The sequence below is a fragment of the Hyla sarda genome, unplaced genomic scaffold, assembly GCF_029499605.1.
Source record: "Hyla sarda isolate aHylSar1 unplaced genomic scaffold, aHylSar1.hap1 scaffold_915, whole genome shotgun sequence".
Lineage (NCBI taxonomy): Eukaryota > Metazoa > Chordata > Amphibia > Anura > Hylidae > Hyla > Hyla sarda.
The window spans coordinates 39,388-58,649 of record NW_026610944.1 but is presented as its reverse complement, the minus strand read 5'-3'; the positions used below and the strand labels follow the sequence as shown (position 1 = coordinate 58,649).

Here is a 19,262-nt window from a genome sequence, read left to right as displayed (position 1 = left end):
ATCCTTAGAAAATTATCCCCCAGTGTCTCCATCTGCTGGCGGTATTGAATAAGCATTGCTGCACTGATGGGGTATGCATTAGACGAAAAAAAAGAAGAAAAAGAAGAATAATACGCCCAGAAAAGAGGCGAAAAGGAGAAAAACGTAAAAAAACTTGAAAAAAAGTAAGAGGAAGAGAAGGGAAAAAAAGGTGGAAATGGGTTTAAAAGTGATTTCGGCGGAGAAATATATATATATATATATATATATATATATATATATATATATATATACGCGCACACACACACACATATATATAAACGTATTCTCCGTTGAGATATTGCAGCCGCTGCTGTGTCCAGGCCCAGGAGCCTTAGCACTGTGCTGTGATGTCACTCAATACCACTGACATCACTAGGTGTAAACAACATCTCTCCTTTGCTGTGTATGTGACTATGGAGCTGTTTGGTGATGTCGTCTATTATGGCCTTCATAGAAGCAACAGGAGATTGTTGCATCCATCTAGAACCCTCAGAACTACAGTGCTATGATGTCACTCACTTCCACAGGCCTTGCAGAGTGTAAACAACAACAACCCAGCTTTGTTGTGTATGTAACCATAGGGATTTGTGATGTCACCTAGAACCTTCACAGCAGCGACAGCTTTATGAGGAGCATCAGCACTGCTCTGCCTGAGCAGAACCATCACCGCCATAGGTTGTCAAATAACCCGGGTTTAACCCACACAGGTAAGTCCAATGGGGTGCAGGCATGTCCTCTATGCTTACAGCTTCCCGTGGGTGTTGGTTTGATACCGTTTGGGGACAGCCAAGGAGGCATCTGCAGGCAACAAAGGTAGGTGTGTGCTTGTGTGTGTGTTTCCTATGCAGATCCTAAGCCCAGTGTCACATGCAAGTAGGAGGAGTAAGAAGGGTTCCTGGCAAATCCGGGTTATGGATTGCATTTAAAAAGGCCCCGTGGGAGTGCAATGGGCCCCTGTCTTGCTGCTTAGCAATAATGGTATGGGTTTAGGTTCTGCTGTGTGTACTGGTGGTTGACTGCCCCCCAGCCCAGAGTGTGCATGGAAAATTGTCTGGCAGCCTCCCTGACAGCAAGCAGTGATAGTGCCCATGAAGGGCACCTTGTTGGGCCCGCCCCTTTCACGGTTATCGCTTCTCGGCCTTTTGGCTAAGATCAAGTGTAGTATCTGTTCTTATCAGTTTAATATCTGATACGTCCCCTATCTGGGGACCATATATTAAATGGATTTTTGAGAACGGGGGCCGATTTCGAAGCTTGCTTCCGTCGCCCTATGCATTGACCCGATATGGCAGTATCTTCGGGTACAGTGCACCACCCCCTTACAGGGTTAAAAAGAAAGATTCCTACTTTCATTGCTACCTGCTTGCTGGCTAGCCAGCTAGCCAGCCCTGTGGGCCTTGCTGCTGCTGCAGCCAAAAAACAAAAGGTGGTGCTGCTGCTGCTTCTGCTGCTTCTGCTTCTGCTTGTGTCTGGCCGCTGTTGGAGCGTCCAGGCACAGGACTTCTGCTGCTGCTGACTAAATGGCCTCCTTAATTGGATCATTTGAGTAGCCAGCACACCTGTGCAGGTAGGGCATGACATGATAGGCAGCTGCCTTGATAGCGGGTGGGTGCTGAATGTTCCTAATTGACAAAATAAGATTAATGCTTATGAAGAAATATAAAATCTCATCCCTTCCCCAATATCGCGCCACACCCCTACCCCTTAATTCCCTGGTTGAACTTGATGGACATATGTCTTTTTTCGACCGTACTAACTATGTAACTATGTAACATAACATGGGGGGGGGGGGTCTCCTGGCTGTTCACACAGGTGTGTCATTGCTGTACATTGACCATGCATTGCTTCTGTGGTATTGCAAAGGCAAAGACAAATGCTTCCAGCCATCCATTGCACTAATGGATTGGTCATCAGCTGGCTGCTGTCTATGTCCCGCATCAATATAGACCAAAGTACAGAGGGTTAGGCTATGCTATTGTGCACCTACCTGATGCATCAGAAGGTGCGAGGCCCTTGCTAAATTCTGTGCACAGACTTTGAGATCTATACTTTAGACTGTATCTAAACCTGCTCCAACATGGACTGACATTCTGGCCTACTTTCAGCCGATGCGACTTGTCTGTCGCTGAACAGTCGCTTTTTATGTATTCAGCACCTATGTATAATGTTGTAAAAATGCTCTAGAAGCTAAAGTCGCAGAAATGTCACACATATTTTGCCTGCAACTTTCTGTGCGACAAATTCAGACAGGAAAAATCAGTATAAATCCTTAGAAAATTATCCCCCAGTGTCTCCATCTGCTGGCGGTATTGAATAAGCATTGCTGCACTGATGGGGTATGCATTAGACGAAAAAAAAGAAGAAAAAGAAGAATAATACGCCCAGAAAAGAGGCGAAAAGGAGAAAAACGTAAAAAAACTTGAAAAAAAGTAAGAGGAAGAGAAGGGAAAAAAAGGTGGAAATGGGTTTAAAAGTGATTTCGGCGGAGAAATATATATATATATATATATATATATATATATATATATATATATACGCGCACACACACACACATATATATAAACGTATTCTCCGTTGAGATATTGCAGCCGCTGCTGTGTCCAGGCCCAGGAGCCTTAGCACTGTGCTGTGATGTCACTCAATACCACTGACATCACTAGGTGTAAACAACATCTCTCCTTTGCTGTGTATGTGACTATGGAGCTGTTTGGTGATGTCGTCTATTATGGCCTTCATAGAAGCAACAGGAGATTGTTGCATCCATCTAGAACCCTCAGAACTACAGTGCTATGATGTCACTCACTTCCACAGGCCTTGCAGAGTGTAAACAACAACAACCCAGCTTTGTTGTGTATGTAACCATAGGGATTTGTGATGTCACCTAGAACCTTCACAGCAGCGACAGCTTTATGAGGAGCATCAGCACTGCTCTGCCTGAGCAGAACCATCACCGCCATAGGTTGTCAAATAACCCGGGTTTAACCCACACAGGTAAGTCCAATGGGGTGCAGGCATGTCCTCTATGCTTACAGCTTCCCGTGGGTGTTGGTTTGATACCGTTTGGGGACAGCCAAGGAGGCATCTGCAGGCAACAAAGGTAGGTGTGTGCTTGTGTGTGTGTTTCCTATGCAGATCCTAAGCCCAGTGTCACATGCAAGTAGGAGGAGTAAGAAGGGTTCCTGGCAAATCCGGGTTATGGATTGCATTTAAAAAGGCCCCGTGGGAGTGCAATGGGCCCCTGTCTTGCTGCTTAGCAATAATGGTATGGGTTTAGGTTCTGCTGTGTGTACTGGTGGTTGACTGCCCCCCAGCCCAGAGTGTGCATGGAAAATTGTCTGGCAGCCTCCCTGACAGCAAGCAGTGATAGTGCCCATGAAGGGCACCTTGTTGGGCCCGCCCCTTTCACGGTTATCGCTTCTCGGCCTTTTGGCTAAGATCAAGTGTAGTATCTGTTCTTATCAGTTTAATATCTGATACGTCCCCTATCTGGGGACCATATATTAAATGGATTTTTGAGAACGGGGGCCGATTTCGAAGCTTGCTTCCGTCGCCCTATGCATTGACCCGATATGGCAGTATCTTCGGGTACAGTGCACCACCCCCTTACAGGGTTAAAAAGAAAGATTCCTACTTTCATTGCTACCTGCTTGCTGGCTAGCCAGCTAGCCAGCCCTGTGGGCCTTGCTGCTGCTGCAGCCAAAAAACAAAAGGTGGTGCTGCTGCTGCTTCTGCTGCTTCTGCTTCTGCTTGTGTCTGGCCGCTGTTGGAGCGTCCAGGCACAGGACTTCTGCTGCTGCTGACTAAATGGCCTCCTTAATTGGATCATTTGAGTAGCCAGCACACCTGTGCAGGTAGGGCATGACATGATAGGCAGCTGCCTTGATAGCGGGTGGGTGCTGAATGTTCCTAATTGACAAAATAAGATTAATGCTTATGAAGAAATATAAAATCTCATCCCTTCCCCAATATCGCGCCACACCCCTACCCCTTAATTCCCTGGTTGAACTTGATGGACATATGTCTTTTTTCGACCGTACTAACTATGTAACTATGTAACATAACATGGGGGGGGGGGGTCTCCTGGCTGTTCACACAGGTGTGTCATTGCTGTACATTGACCATGCATTGCTTCTGTGGTATTGCAAAGGCAAAGACAAATGCTTCCAGCCATCCATTGCACTAATGGATTGGTCATCAGCTGGCTGTCTATGTCCCGCATCAATATAGACCAAAGTACAGAGGGTTAGGCTATGCTATTGTGCACCTACCTGATGCATCAGAAGGTGCGAGGCCCTTGCTAAATTCTGTGCACAGACTTTGAGATCTATACTTTAGACTGTATCTAAACCTGCTCCAACATGGACTGACATTCTGGCCTACTTTCAGCCGATGCGACTTGTCTGTCGCTGAACAGTCGCTTTTTATGTATTCAGCACCTATGTATAATGTTGTAAAAATGCTCTAGAAGCTAAAGTCGCAGAAATGTCACACATATTTTGCCTGCAACTTTCTGTGCGACAAATTCAGACAGGAAAAATCAGTATAAATCCTTAGAAAATTATCCCCCAGTGTCTCCATCTGCTGGCGGTATTGAATAAGCATTGCTGCACTGATGGGGTATGCATTAGACGAAAAAAAAAGAAGAAAAAGAAGAATAATACGCCCAGAAAAGAGGCGAAAAGGAGAAAAACGTAAAAAAACTTGAAAAAAAGTAAGAGGAAGAGAAGGGAAAAAACGGTGGAAATGGGTTTAAAAGTGATTTCGGCGGAGAAATATATATATATATATATATATATATATATATATATATATATATATATATATATATATATACGCGCACACACACACATATATATAAACGTATTCTCCGTTGAGATATTGCAGCCGCTGCTGTGTCCAGGCCCAGGAGCCTTAGCACTGTGCTGTGATGTCACTCAATACCACTGACATCACTAGGTGTAAACAACATCTCTCCTTTGCTGTGTATGTGACTATGGAGCTGTTTGGTGATGTCGTCTATTATGGCCTTCATAGAAGCAACAGGAGATTGTTGCATCCATCTAGAACCCTCAGAACTACAGTGCTATGATGTCACTCACTTCCACAGGCCTTGCAGAGTGTAAACAACAACAACCCAGCTTTGTTGTGTATGTAACCATAGGGATTTGTGATGTCACCTAGAACCTTCACAGCAGCGACAGCTTTATGAGGAGCATCAGCACTGCTCTGCCTGAGCAGAACCATCACCGCCATAGGTTGTCAAATAACCCGGGTTTAACCCACACAGGTAAGTCCAATGGGGTGCAGGCATGTCCTCTATGCTTACAGCTTCCCGTGGGTGTTGGTTTGATACCGTTTGGGGACAGCCAAGGAGGCATCTGCAGGCAACAAAGGTAGGTGTGTGCTTGTGTGTGTGTTTCCTATGCAGATCCTAAGCCCAGTGTCACATGCAAGTAGGAGGAGTAAGAAGGGTTCCTGGCAAATCCGGGTTATGGATTGCATTTAAAAAGGCCCCGTGGGAGTGCAATGGGCCCCTGTCTTGCTGCTTAGCAATAATGGTATGGGTTTAGGTTCTGCTGTGTGTACTGGTGGTTGACTGCCCCCCAGCCCAGAGTGTGCATGGAAAATTGTCTGGCAGCCTCCCTGACAGCAAGCAGTGATAGTGCCCATGAAGGGCACCTTGTTGGGCCCGCCCCTTTCACGGTTATCGCTTCTCGGCCTTTTGGCTAAGATCAAGTGTAGTATCTGTTCTTATCAGTTTAATATCTGATACGTCCCCTATCTGGGGACCATATATTAAATGGATTTTTGAGAACGGGGGCCGATTTCGAAGCTTGCTTCCGTCGCCCTATGCATTGACCCGATATGGCAGTATCTTCGGGTACAGTGCACCACCCCCTTACAGGGTTAAAAAGAAAGATTCCTACTTTCATTGCTACCTGCTTGCTGGCTAGCCAGCTAGCCAGCCCTGTGGGCCTTGCTGCTGCTGCAGCCAAAAAACAAAAGGTGGTGCTGCTGCTGCTTCTGCTGCTTCTGCTTCTGCTTGTGTCTGGCCGCTGTTGGAGCGTCCAGGCACAGGACTTCTGCTGCTGCTGACTAAATGGCCTCCTTAATTGGATCATTTGAGTAGCCAGCACACCTGTGCAGGTAGGGCATGACATGATAGGCAGCTGCCTTGATAGCGGGTGGGTGCTGAATGTTCCTAATTGACAAAATAAGATTAATGCTTATGAAGAAATATAAAATCTCATCCCTTCCCCAATATCGCGCCACACCCCTACCCCTTAATTCCCTGGTTGAACTTGATGGACATATGTCTTTTTTCGACCGTACTAACTATGTAACTATGTAACATAACATGGGGGGGGGGGGGGGTCTCCTGGCTGTTCACACAGGTGTGTCATTGCTGTACATTGACCATGCATTGCTTCTGTGGTATTGCAAAGGCAAAGACAAATGCTTCCAGCCATCCATTGCACTAATGGATTGGTCATCAGCTGGCTGTCTATGTCCCGCATCAATATAGACCAAAGTACAGAGGGTTAGGCTATGCTATTGTGCACCTACCTGATGCATCAGAAGGTGCGAGGCCCTTGCTAAATTCTGTGCACAGACTTTGAGATCTATACTTTAGACTGTATCTAAACCTGCTCCAACATGGACTGACATTCTGGCCTACTTTCAGCCGATGCGACTTGTCTGTCGCTGAACAGTCGCTTTTTATGTATTCAGCACCTATGTATAATGTTGTAAAAATGCTCTAGAAGCTAAAGTCGCAGAAATGTCACACATATTTGGCCTGCAACTTTCTGTGCGACAAATTCAGACAGGAAAAATCAGTATAAATCCTTAGAAAATTATCCCCCAGTGTCTCCATCTGCTGGCGGTATTGAATAAGCATTGCTGCACTGATGGGGTATGCATTAGACGAAAAAAAAGAAGAAAAAGAAGAATAATACGCCCAGAAAAGAGGCGAAAAGGAGAAAAACGTAAAAAAACGTGAAAAAAAAGTAAGAGGAAGAGAAGGGAAAAAAAGGTGGAAATGGGTTTAAAAGTGATTTCGGCGGAGAAATATATATATATATATATATATATATATATATATATATATATACGCGCACACACACACATATATATAAACGTATTCTCCGTTGAGATATTGCAGCCGCTGCTGTGTCCAGGCCCAGGAGCCTTAGCACTGTGCTGTGATGTCACTCAATACCACTGACATCACTAGGTGTAAACAACATCTCTCCTTTGCTGTGTATGTGACTATGGAGCTGTTTGGTGATGTCGTCTATTATGGCCTTCATAGAAGCAACAGGAGATTGTTGCATCCATCTAGAACCCTCAGAACTACAGTGCTATGATGTCACTCACTTCCACAGGCCTTGCAGAGTGTAAACAACAACAACCCAGCTTTGTTGTGTATGTAACCATAGGGATTTGTGATGTCACCTAGAACCTTCACAGCAGCGACAGCTTTATGAGGAGCATCAGCACTGCTCTGCCTGAGCAGAACCATCACCGCCATAGGTTGTCAAATAACCCGGGTTTAACCCACACAGGTAAGTCCAATGGGGTGCAGGCATGTCCTCTATGCTTACAGCTTCCCGTGGGTGTTGGTTTGATACCGTTTGGGGACAGCCAAGGAGGCATCTGCAGGCAACAAAGGTAGGTGTGTGCTTGTGTGTGTGTTTCCTATGCAGATCCTAAGCCCAGTGTCACATGCAAGTAGGAGGAGTAAGAAGGGTTCCTGGCAAATCCGGGTTATGGATTGCATTTAAAAAGGCCCCGTGGGAGTGCAATGGGCCCCTGTCTTGCTGCTTAGCAATAATGGTATGGGTTTAGGTTCTGCTGTGTGTACTGGTGGTTGACTGCCCCCCAGCCCAGAGTGTGCATGGAAAATTGTCTGGCAGCCTCCCTGACAGCAAGCAGTGATAGTGCCCATGAAGGGCACCTTGTTGGGCCCGCCCCTTTCACGGTTATCGCTTCTCGGCCTTTTGGCTAAGATCAAGTGTAGTATCTGTTCTTATCAGTTTAATATCTGATACGTCCCCTATCTGGGGACCATATATTAAATGGATTTTTGAGAACGGGGGCCGATTTCGAAGCTTGCTTCCGTCGCCCTATGCATTGACCCGATATGGCAGTATCTTCGGGTACAGTGCACCACCCCCTTACAGGGTTAAAAAGAAAGATTCCTACTTTCATTGCTACCTGCTTGCTGGCTAGCCAGCTAGCCAGCCCTGTGGGCCTTGCTGCTGCTGCAGCCAAAAAACAAAAGGTGGTGCTGCTGCTGCTTCTGCTGCTTCTGCTGCTTCTGCTTCTGCTTGTGTCTGGCCGCTGTTGGAGCGTCCAGGCACAGGACTTCTGCTGCTGCTGACTAAATGGCCTCCTTAATTGGATCATTTGAGTAGCCAGCACACCTGTGCAGGTAGGGCATGACATGATAGGCAGCTGCCTTGATAGCGGGTGGGTGCTGAATGTTCCTAATTGACAAAATAAGATTAATGCTTATGAAGAAATATAAAATCTCATCCCTTCCCCAATATCGCGCCACACCCCTACCCCTTAATTCCCTGGTTGAACTTGATGGACATATGTCTTTTTTCGACCGTACTAACTATGTAACTATGTAACATAACATGGGGGGGGGGGGGTCTCCTGGCTGTTCACACAGGTGTGTCATTGCTGTACATTGACCATGCATTGCTTCTGTGGTATTGCAAAGGCAAAGACAAATGCTTCCAGCCATCCATTGCACTAATGGATTGGTCATCAGCTGGCTGTCTATGTCCCGCATCAATATAGACCAAAGTACAGAGGGTTAGGCTATGCTATTGTGCACCTACCTGATGCATCAGAAGGTGCGAGGCCCTTGCTAAATTCTGTGCACAGACTTTGAGATCTATACTTTAGACTGTATCTAAACCTGCTCCAACATGGACTGACATTCTGGCCTACTTTCAGCCGATGCGACTTGTCTGTCGCTGAACAGTCGCTTTTTATGTATTCAGCACCTATGTATAATGTTGTAAAAATGCTCTAGAAGCTAAAGTCGCAGAAATGTCACACATATTTGGCCTGCAACTTTCTGTGCGACAAATTCAGACAGGAAAAATCAGTATAAATCCTTAGAAAATTATCCCCCAGTGTCTCCATCTGCTGGCGGTATTGAATAAGCATTGCTGCACTGATGGGGTATGCATTAGACGAAAAAAAAGAAGAAAAAGAAGAATAATACGCCCAGAAAAGAGGCGAAAAGGAGAAAAACGTAAAAAAACGTGAAAAAAAAGTAAGAGGAAGAGAAGGGAAAAAAAGGTGGAAATGGGTTTAAAAGTGATTTCGGCGGAGAAATATATATATATATATATATATATATATATATATATACGCGCACACACACACATATATATATATAAACGTATTCTCCGTTGAGATATTGCAGCCGCTGCTGTGTCCAGGCCCAGGAGCCTTAGCACTGTGCTGTGATGTCACTCAATACCACTGACATCACTAGGTGTAAACAACATCTCTCCTTTGCTGTGTATGTGACTATGGAGCTGTTTGGTGATGTCGTCTATTATGGCCTTCATAGAAGCAACAGGAGATTGTTGCATCCATCTAGAACCCTCAGAACTACAGTGCTATGATGTCACTCACTTCCACAGGCCTTGCAGAGTGTAAACAACAACAACCCAGCTTTGTTGTGTATGTAACCATAGGGATTTGTGATGTCACCTAGAACCTTCACAGCAGCGACAGCTTTATGAGGAGCATCAGCACTGCTCTGCCTGAGCAGAACCATCACCGCCATAGGTTGTCAAATAACCCGGGTTTAACCCACACAGGTAAGTCCAATGGGGTGCAGGCATGTCCTCTATGCTTACAGCTTCCCGTGGGTGTTGGTTTGATACCGTTTGGGGACAGCCAAGGAGGCATCTGCAGGCAACAAAGGTAGGTGTGTGCCCTATGCATTGACCCTTATGCAGATCCTAAGCCCAGTGTCACATGCAAGTAGGAGGAGTAAGAAGGGTTCCTGGCAAATCCGGGTTATGGATTGCATTTAAAAAGGCCCCGTGGGAGTGCAATGGGCCCCTGTCTTGCTGCTTAGCAATAATGGTATGGGTTTAGGTTCTGCTGTGTGTACTGGTGGTTGACTGCCCCCCAGCCCAGAGTGTGCATGGAAAATTGTCTGGCAGCCTCCCTGACAGCAAGCAGTGATAGTGCCCATGAAGGGCACCTTGTTGGGCCCGCCCCTTTCACGGTTATCGCTTCTCGGCCTTTTGGCTAAGATCAAGTGTAGTATCTGTTCTTATCAGTTTAATATCTGATACGTCCCCTATCTGGGGACCATATATTAAATGGATTTTTGAGAACGGGGGCCGATTTCGAAGCTTGCTTCCGTCGCCCTATGCATTGACCCGATATGGCAGTATCTTCGGGTACAGTGCACCACCCCCTTACAGGGTTAAAAAGAAAGATTCCTACTTTCATTGCTACCTGCTTGCTGGCTAGCCAGCTAGCCAGCCCTGTGGGCCTTGCTGCTGCTGCAGCCAAAAAACAAAAGGTGGTGCTGCTGCTGCTTCTGCTGCTTCTGCTTCTGCTTGTGTCTGGCCGCTGTTGGAGCGTCCAGGCACAGGACTTCTGCTGCTGCTGACTAAATGGCCTCCTTAATTGGATCATTTGAGTAGCCAGCACACCTGTGCAGGTAGGGCATGACATGATAGGCAGCTGCCTTGATAGCGGGTGGGTGCTGAATGTTCCTAATTGACAAAATAAGATTAATGCTTATGAAGAAATATAAAATCTCATCCCTTCCCCAATATCGCGCCACACCCCTACCCCTTAATTCCCTGGTTGAACTTGATGGACATATGTCTTTTTTCGACCGTACTAACTATGTAACTATGTAACATAACATGGGGGGGGGGGGGGGGTCTCCTGGCTGTTCACACAGGTGTGTCATTGCTGTACATTGACCATGCATTGCTTCTGTGGTATTGCAAAGGCAAAGACAAATGCTTCCAGCCATCCATTGCACTAATGGATTGGTCATCAGCTGGCTGTCTATGTCCCGCATCAATATAGACCAAAGTACAGAGGGTTAGGCTATGCTATTGTGCACCTACCTGATGCATCAGAAGGTGCGAGGCCCTTGCTAAATTCTGTGCACAGACTTTGAGATCTATACTTTAGACTGTATCTAAACCTGCTCCAACATGGACTGACATTCTGGCCTACTTTCAGCCGATGCGACTTGTCTGTCGCTGAACAGTCGCTTTTTATGTATTCAGCACCTATGTATAATGTTGTAAAAATGCTCTAGAAGCTAAAGTCGCAGAAATGTCACACATATTTGGCCTGCAACTTTCTGTGCGACAAATTCAGACAGGAAAAATCAGTATAAATCCTTAGAAAATTATCCCCCAGTGTCACCATCTGCTGGCGGTATTGAATAAGCATTGCTGCACTGATGGGGTATGCATTAGACGAAAAAAAAGAAGAAAAAGAAGAATAATACGCCTAGAAAAGAGGCGAAAAGGAGATAAACGTTAAAAAACGTGAAAAAAAAGTAAGAGGAAGAGAAGGGAAAAAAAGGTGGAAATGGGTTTAAAAGTGATTTCGGCGGAGAAATATATATATATATATATATATATATATATATATATATATATACGCGCACACACACACATATATATAAACGTATTCTCCGTTGAGATATTGCAGCCGCTGCTGTGTCCAGGCCCAGGAGCCTTAGCACTGTGCTGTGATGTCACTCAATACCACTGACATCACTAGGTGTAAACAACATCTCTCCTTTGCTGTGTATGTGACTATGGAGCTGTTTGGTGATGTCGTCTATTATGGCCTTCATAGAAGCAACAGGAGATTGTTGCATCCATCTAGAACCCTCAGAACTACAGTGCTATGATGTCACTCACTTCCACAGGCCTTGCAGAGTGTAAACAACAACAACCCAGCTTTGTTGTGTATGTAACCATAGGGATTTGTGATGTCACCTAGAACCTTCACAGCAGCGACAGCTTTATGAGGAGCATCAGCACTGCTCTGCCTGAGCAGAACCATCACCGCCATAGGTTGTCAAATAACCCGGGTTTAACCCACACAGGTAAGTCCAATGGGGTGCAGGCATGTCCTCTATGCTTACAGCTTCCCGTGGGTGTTGGTTTGATACCGTTTGGGGACAGCCAAGGAGGCATCTGCAGGCAACAAAGGTAGGTGTGTGCTTGTGTGTGTGTTTCCTATGCAGATCCTAAGCCCAGTGTCACATGCAAGTAGGAGGAGTAAGAAGGGTTCCTGGCAAATCCGGGTTATGGATTGCATTTAAAAAGGCCCCGTGGGAGTGCAATGGGCCCCTGTCTTGCTGCTTAGCAATAATGGTATGGGTTTAGGTTCTGCTGTGTGTACTGGTGGTTGACTGCCCCCCAGCCCAGAGTGTGCATGGAAAATTGTCTGGCAGCCTCCCTGACAGCAAGCAGTGATAGTGCCCATGAAGGGCACCTTGTTGGGCCCGCCCCTTTCACGGTTATCGCTTCTCGGCCTTTTGGCTAAGATCAAGTGTAGTATCTGCTCACTTGGTCTGGTCAGAGGGTGTCTGGGGTACCCGGCTCCTTGGCCTGGGGGGATCGTCCTTCTTAACGGAGGGACTTCACCCCCCTGCTGCTATTAGGGAGCCGGCTTAGTCCCCAGACAACGGGAGGCGATCACCCTTCACTGCCCACTCTTTGGTGGGGGAGTGTTTTTCTGTCCCTGCCTGGACACGCCTATTGAAGATGGAAGAGATCATGGACACCTCTCAATCTGTTGGAGAGGAGGTTCCTTTTTTTGGGAAGATCAAGAATGGGGTCCGGATCCTGCTGAAAGACCTTGAGAAGAAAAGAAGAGGACTTTCCTTTGTAATGGAGGAAATTCTTTTTGGAGTTTTGGAAATTGCAAAGACACAAATCCTTTCCATGTTGGAATTTCCAAAGAAAGGGTGCTTTGATGTTATTTTGGTTTCCGAAGAGGATTATGATTTATTTTGGAAGAAATTTGAGACAATCAAGTCTGATCCAGTGTGGGAGGGCGTGGAAGTCATTCCCCACTTTCCCAGGAGAGAAAGAATATTAACGGTGAGGATGTATAGTCCTTACGTCCCTGAGGAGGATATTATAATTCTTTTGACCCAATTTTGTGAGGAAATTGCGCCACTTGGGAAAATTTATAATCAGTATGGAGTCTGGACAACAAAGTGGAGATTTAAAGTAAAGTTCAAGGAAGACGCAGATGGAAGAGTTCTTTATCCCCCTGCCCGTTTTAAAATAGGGGTTATCAATGGAGATATGTTTTTTGCAGGTATGCAGAATTTCTGTAGAAAATGCAAGAAATATGGCCATTTAAAGGAAGAGTGCACCTCAATGTGGTGCCAAAAATGCCAAAAAGAAGGTCATGAAATCGAATCCTGTAGCCAAAAAAGTAAATGTAATTTATGTAACAAAATTGGTCACATGTATGTGAACTGTCCAAAGAGGAAGAAGAAAAGAGAAGAAGAAGTTTCTGAACAAGAGCCAGAAATTAAAAGATCTGTGGTAACCCAAGAGCCAAAAATTGTTGGAAAAGAGATGATAGTAGAAGAAAAGAACATTGGAGAGCATAAGAGTAAAAAGAAAAATGAAGAGCCGGTGAGAGATTTAAGAGGATATTCAGGGTCTTTCCAAACTATTTTGGAGAGAGCTCCAGATGAGGAAAGAGAATTGTTCTTACAGGACCTGGATAATCTATTATCCACCTTTAAAGCCAAGTTGCCTGCAGTAAGAAACAAAGTTTATGATTCTTTTCGCCCTGACGTGGATCGATTTATGGTAACTTATAAAATACCGGCCTGGTTGGCCATCCCAGTAAAAAGGGAAATGGAAAAAGGAAGCTTAACCTATGGTTTAATTGATTACTTGGCAGTTTACGCCCGGAGAAAGGGAATGAATTTGTTATAATTTTGGAATGTTTATTATTTTTATTGTTGTTATAATATTTTATTTCAATTTGTCTTTTTTTAGGAATAAATAAAAGTGTTACCTGATGATGAACAAAACAATCGAGTCCATATAAGATCTTGGAGCTCTGATTGAGTTCTGAGGGCTAACTTAAAAAAAAAATCTGTTCTTATCAGTTTAATATCTGATACGTCCCCTATCTGGGGACCATATATTAAATGGATTTTTGAGAACGGGGGCCGATTTCGAAGCTTGCTTCCGTCGCCCTATGCATTGACCCGATATGGCAGTATCTTCGGGTACAGTGCACCACCCCCTTACAGGGTTAAAAAGAAAGATTCCTACTTTCATTGCTACCTGCTTGCTGGCTAGCCAGCTAGCCAGCCCTGTGGGCCTTGCTGCTGCTGCAGCCAAAAAACAAAAGGTGGTGCTGCTGCTGCTTCTGCTGCTTCTGCTTCTGCTTGTGTCTGGCCGCTGTTGGAGCGTCCAGGCACAGGACTTCTGCTGCTGCTGACTAAATGGCCTCCTTAATTGGATCATTTGAGTAGCCAGCACACCTGTGCAGGTAGGGCATGACATGATAGGCAGCTGCCTTGATAGCGGGTGGGTGCTGAATGTTCCTAATTGACAAAATAAGATTAATGCTTATGAAGAAATATAAAATCTCATCCCTTCCCCAATATCGCGCCACACCCCTACCCCTTAATTCCCTGGTTGAACTTGATGGACATATGTCTTTTTTCGACCGTACTAACTATGTAACTATGTAACATAACATGGGGGGGGGGGGGGGTCTCCTGGCTGTTCACACAGGTGTGTCATTGCTGTACATTGACCATGCATTGCTTCTGTGGTATTGCAAAGGCAAAGACAAATGCTTCCAGCCATCCATTGCACTAATGGATTGGTCATCAGCTGGCTGTCTATGTCCCGCATCAATATAGACCAAAGTACAGAGGGTTAGGCTATGCTATTGTGCACCTACCTGATGCATCAGAAGGTGCGAGGCCCTTGCTAAATTCTGTGCACAGACTTTGAGATCTATACTTTAGACTGTATCTAAACCTGCTCCAACATGGACTGACATTCTGGCCTACTTTCAGCCGATGCGACTTGTCTGTCGCTGAACAGTCGCTTTTTATGTATTCAGCACCTATGTATAATGTTGTAAAAATGCTCTAGAAGCTAAAGTCGCAGAAATGTCACACATATTTGGCCTGCAACTTTCTGTGCGACAAATTCAGACAGGAAAAATCAGTATAAATCCTTAGAAAATTATCCCCCAGTGTCTCCATCTGCTGGCGGTATTGAATAAGCATTGCTGCACTGATGGGGTATGCATTAGACGAAAAAAAAAAAGAAAAAGAAGAATAATACGCCCAGAAAAGAGGCGAAAAGGAGAAAAACGTAAAAAAACGTGAAAAAAAAGTAAGAGGAAGAGAAGGGAAAAAAAGGTGGAAATGGGTTTAAAAGTGATTTCGGCGGAGAAATATATATATATATATATATATATATATATATATATATATATATATATACGCGCACACACACACATATATATAAACGTATTCTCCGTTGAGATATTGCAGCCGCTGCTGTGTCCAGGCCCAGGAGCCTTAGCACTGTGCTGTGATGTCACTCAATACCACTGACATCACTAGGTGTAAACAACATCTCTCCTTTGCTGTGTATGTGACTATGGAGCTGTTTGGTGATGTCGTCTATTATGGCCTTCATAGAAGCAACAGGAGATTGTTGCATCCATCTAGAACCCTCAGAACTACAGTGCTATGATGTCACTCACTTCCACAGGCCTTGCAGAGTGTAAACAACAACAACCCAGCTTTGTTGTGTATGTAACCATAGGGATTTGTGATGTCACCTAGAACCTTCACAGCAGCGACAGCTTTATGAGGAGCATCAGCACTGCTCTGCCTGAGCAGAACCATCACCGCCATAGGTTGTCAAATAACCCGGGTTTAACCCACACAGGTAAGTCCAATGGGGTGCAGGCATGTCCTCTATGCTTACAGCTTCCCGTGGGTGTTGGTTTGATACCGTTTGGGGACAGCCAAGGAGGCATCTGCAGGCAACAAAGGTAGGTGTGTGCTTGTGTGTGTGTTTCCTATGCAGATCCTAAGCCCAGTGTCACATGCAAGTAGGAGGAGTAAGAAGGGTTCCTGGCAAATCCGGGTTATGGATTGCATTTAAAAAGGCCCCGTGGGAGTGCAATGGGCCCCTGTCTTGCTGCTTAGCAATAATGGTATGGGTTTAGGTTCTGCTGTGTGTACTGGTGGTTGACTGCCCCCCAGCCCAGAGTGTGCATGGAAAATTGTCTGGCAGCCTCCCTGACAGCAAGCAGTGATAGTGCCCATGAAGGGCACCTTGTTGGGCCCGCCCCTTTCACGGTTATCGCTTCTCGGCCTTTTGGCTAAGATCAAGTGTAGTATCTGTTCTTATCAGTTTAATATCTGATACGTCCCCTATCTGGGGACCATATATTAAATGGATTTTTGAGAACGGGGGCCGATTTCGAAGCTTGCTTCCGTCGCCCTATGCATTGACCCGATATGGCAGTATCTTCGGGTACAGTGCACCACCCCCTTACAGGGTTAAAAAGAAAGATTCCTACTTTCATTGCTACCTGCTTGCTGGCTAGCCAGCTAGCCAGCCCTGTGGGCCTTGCTGCTGCTGCAGCCAAAAAACAAAAGGTGGTGCTGCTGCTGCTTCTGCTGCTTCTGCTTGTGTCTGGCCGCTGTTGGAGCGTCCAGGCACAGGACTTCTGCTGCTGCTGACTAAATGGCCTCCTTAATTGGATCATTTGAGTAGCCAGCACACCTGTGCAGGTAGGGCATGACATGATAGGCAGCTGCCTTGATAGCGGGTGGGTGCTGAATGTTCCTAATTGACAAAATAAGATTAATGCTTATGAAGAAATATAAAATCTCATCCCTTCCCCAATATCGCGCCACACCCCTACCCCTTAATTCCCTGGTTGAACTTGATGGACATATGTCTTTTTTCGACCGTACTAACTATGTAACTATGTAACATAACATGGGGGGGGGGGGGGGGGTCTCCTGGCTGTTCACACAGGTGTGTCATTGCTGTACATTGACCATGCATTGCTTCTGTGGTATTGCAAAGGCAAAGACAAATGCTTCCAGCCATCCATTGCACTAATGGATTGGTCATCAGCTGGCTGTCTATGTCCCGCATCAATATAGACCAAAGTACAGAGGGTTAGGCTATGCTATTGTGCACCTACCTGATGCATCAGAAGGTGCGAGGCCCTTGCTAAATTCTGTGCACAGACTTTGAGATCTATACTTTAGACTGTATCTAAACCTGCTCCAACATGGACTGACATTCTGGCCTACTTTCAGCCGATGCGACTTGTCTGTCGCTGAACAGTCGCTTTTTATGTATTCAGCACCTATGTATAATGTTGTAAAAATGCTCTAGAAGCTAAAGTCGCAGAAATGTCACACATATTTGGCCTGCAACTTTCTGTGCGACAAATTCAGACAGGAAAAATCAGTATAAATCCTTAGAAAATTATCCCCCAGTGTCTCCATCTGCTGGCGGTATTGAATAAGCATTGCTGCACTGATGGGGTATGCATTAGACGAAAAAAAAGAAGAAAAAGAAGAATAATACGCCCAGAAAAGAGGCGAAAAGGAGAAAAACGTAAAAAAACTTGAAAAAAAAGTAAGAGGAAGAGAAGGGAAAAAAAGGTGGAAATGGGTTTAAAAGTGATTTCGGCGGAGAAATATATATATATATATATATATATATATATATATATATATATATATATATATACGCGCACACACACACATATATATAAACGTATTCTCCGTTGAGATATTGCAGCCGCTGCTGTGTCCAGGCCCAGGAGCCTTAGCACTGTGCTGTGATGTCACTCAATACCACTGACATCACTAGGTGTAAACAACATCTCTCCTTTGCTGTGTATGTGACTATGGAGCTGTTTGGTGATGTCGTCTATTATGGCCTTCATAGAAGCAACAGGAGATTGTTGCATCCATCTAGAACCCTCAGAACTACAGTGCTATGATGTCACTCACTTCCACAGGCCTTGCAGAGTGTAAACAACAACAACCCAGCTTTGTTGTGTATGTAACCATAGGGATTTGTGATGTCACCTAGAACCTTCACAGCAGCGACAGCTTTATGAGGAGCATCAGCACTGCTCTGCCTGAGCAGAACCATCACCGCCATAGGTTGTCAAATAACCCGGGTTTAACCCACACAGGTAAGTCCAATGGGGTGCAGGCATGTCCTCTATGCTTACAGCTTCCCGTGGGTGTTGGTTTGATACCGTTTGGGGACAGCCAAGGAGGCATCTGCAGGCAACAAAGGTAGGTGTGTGCTTGTGTGTGTGTTTCCTATGCAGATCCTAAGCCCAGTGTCACATGCAAGTAGGAGGAGTAAGAAGGGTTCCTGGCAAATCCGGGTTATGGATTGCATTTAAAAAGGCCCCGTGGGAGTGCAATGGGCCCCTGTCTTGCTGCTTAGCAATAATGGTATGGGTTTAGGTTCTGCTGTGTGTACTGGTGGTTGACTGCCCCCCAGCCCAGAGTGTGCATGGAAAATTGTCTGGCAGCCTCCCTGACAGCAAGCAGTGATAGTGCCCATGAAGGGCACCTTGTTGGGCCCGCCCCTTTCACGGTTATCGCTTCTCGGCCTTTTGGCTAAGATCAAGTGTAGTATCTGTTCTTATCAGTTTAATATCTGATACGTCCCCTATCTGGGGACCATATATTAAATGGATTTTTGAGAACGGGGGCCGATTTCGAAGCTTGCTTCCGTCGCCCTATGCATTGACCCGATATGGCAGTATCTTCGGGTACAGTGCACCACCCCCTTACAGGGTTAAAAAGAAAGATTCCTACTTTCATTGCTACCTGCTTGCTGGCTAGCCAGCTAGCCAGCCCTGTGGGCCTTGCTGCTGCTGCAGCCAAAAAACAAAAGGTGGTGCTGCTGCTGCTTCTGCTGCTTCTGCTTCTGCTTGTGTCTGGCCGCTGTTGGAGCGTCCAGGCACAGGACTTCTGCTGCTGCTGACTAAATGGCCTCCTTAATTGGATCATTTGAGTAGCCAGCACACCTGTGCAGGTAGGGCATGACATGATAGGCAGCTGCCTTGATAGCGGGTGGGTGCTGAATGTTCCTAATTGACAAAATAAGATTAATGCTTATGAAGAAATATAAAATCTCATC

General features: G+C 45.5%; 8 non-coding genes and 1 pseudogene across 8 annotated transcripts; all 9 read left to right on the top strand.

Moving 5' to 3' along the window:
- The first annotated feature begins 1,147 nt into the window (after positions 1-1,147).
- LOC130349441 (U2 spliceosomal RNA) lies at positions 1,148-1,338 on the top strand. The gene has a single exon (XR_008886764.1). It is a non-coding gene; the product is annotated as a U2 spliceosomal RNA (small nuclear RNA).
- A 2,093-nt stretch (positions 1,339-3,431) lies between these two features.
- LOC130349440 (U2 spliceosomal RNA) lies at positions 3,432-3,622 on the top strand. Its single transcript, XR_008886763.1, has one exon. It is a non-coding gene; the product is annotated as a U2 spliceosomal RNA (small nuclear RNA).
- Positions 3,623-5,727: 2,105 nt separating this feature from the next.
- Positions 5,728-5,918, top strand: LOC130349439 (U2 spliceosomal RNA). The gene has a single exon (XR_008886762.1). It is a non-coding gene; the product is annotated as a U2 spliceosomal RNA (small nuclear RNA).
- A 2,090-nt stretch (positions 5,919-8,008) lies between these two features.
- Positions 8,009-8,199, top strand: LOC130349438 (U2 spliceosomal RNA). Its single transcript, XR_008886761.1, has one exon. It is a non-coding gene; the product is annotated as a U2 spliceosomal RNA (small nuclear RNA).
- Positions 8,200-10,294: 2,095 nt separating this feature from the next.
- Positions 10,295-10,485, top strand: LOC130349436 (U2 spliceosomal RNA). Its single transcript, XR_008886760.1, has one exon. It is a non-coding gene; the product is annotated as a U2 spliceosomal RNA (small nuclear RNA).
- A 2,091-nt stretch (positions 10,486-12,576) lies between these two features.
- Positions 12,577-12,713, top strand: LOC130349477 (U2 spliceosomal RNA; annotated as a pseudogene).
- A 1,435-nt stretch (positions 12,714-14,148) lies between these two features.
- On the top strand, positions 14,149-14,333 carry LOC130349473 (U2 spliceosomal RNA). Its single transcript, XR_008886791.1, has one exon. It is a non-coding gene; the product is annotated as a U2 spliceosomal RNA (small nuclear RNA).
- A 2,096-nt stretch (positions 14,334-16,429) lies between these two features.
- Positions 16,430-16,620, top strand: LOC130349484 (U2 spliceosomal RNA). The gene has a single exon (XR_008886793.1). It is a non-coding gene; the product is annotated as a U2 spliceosomal RNA (small nuclear RNA).
- A 2,096-nt stretch (positions 16,621-18,716) lies between these two features.
- LOC130349472 (U2 spliceosomal RNA) lies at positions 18,717-18,907 on the top strand. The gene has a single exon (XR_008886790.1). It is a non-coding gene; the product is annotated as a U2 spliceosomal RNA (small nuclear RNA).
- Positions 18,908-19,262: the final 355 nt, after the last annotated feature.